Source organism: Myotis davidii, unplaced genomic scaffold (genome assembly GCF_000327345.1).
Source record: "Myotis davidii unplaced genomic scaffold, ASM32734v1 scaffold111, whole genome shotgun sequence".
In the NCBI taxonomy this organism is placed as follows: domain Eukaryota; kingdom Metazoa; phylum Chordata; class Mammalia; order Chiroptera; family Vespertilionidae; genus Myotis; species Myotis davidii.
Genome location: NW_006284347.1, coordinates 4,173,595 through 4,174,589, shown reverse-complemented (window position 1 = coordinate 4,174,589; position 995 = coordinate 4,173,595).

Genomic DNA, 995 nt, shown 5'->3' with positions numbered 1-995 from the left:
AATGAGATAACATTTCAGTTTTCCCAAACATCAAAAAAACACAACAGCTAAAGTATTACAAATTAGGTATGGTGATAATTGAGTTAGAAAAGCTTAGTTACCACTCTAGGCCAGATACCATTCAGTAAAACTGTAATTTCTAATTTTAGAAAGTTTGGCTTCATATTAAAATTTTTTTTACAGTATATAAATTATATATATAATGTTTACCTGCAACTCAAATTGTAATGCTCAAGCCTATAAAAGGATGTTTATTTCCAAGATCCTCAAAAGCCCCACTACTCCCTTTTATATTTGTAAAACCATTAATTTCAAAAATACTTCTAACAGAAATGCTCAATAGTTCATCCAAAATTCAAAGCCCACATCAGTCAACAGTTTCTCATAATGTATTGTGCTGTATTCTCTGATATCACATGGTCACTTTCTATTAATTTATGAACACTTTTCACGGGCAAGAGTACTTAAAGACAAAGGGATAAAGTTGACTTTGTTGTTATTCACTTTGAATATTAAGTTGTGCTTGCATCCTAAAAATTAAAATGAGCTGCAGTAAAAAAGATATATGTTCATTTGTACCATATTTAGTTGTACTAACAACTAAAATCTTAAAAATAAGAGAATGAAACTATGTTAATTGAAAAATGAAAGATGAGAAGCAATAACAATATTTTAATCTTTTGTTAAAGTCTCAAGTTGTATTAAATTGCTAACCAAATTGAGGTAGAGGTAGGCCCTAATGTTATTCCTCTCACATATCAGAACTTAGGCCTCTCACCTTAACTTGTAGGCATTTCCCCCCTAATTATATAAACATGATTCAATTGGAAATATGTGTTATGATAGAAAAATTATAGCATCATTCAAATGGTATTTTACAAAATTCTTAATAGCGAGGCTAAAAAAAAAGTATTTATAAAATGTACACAATAATTCAATGTTCCCTGCCAGTCATAAATATATTTGTTTTTCCTCCAAGTGTAAGGGGCGGGGGG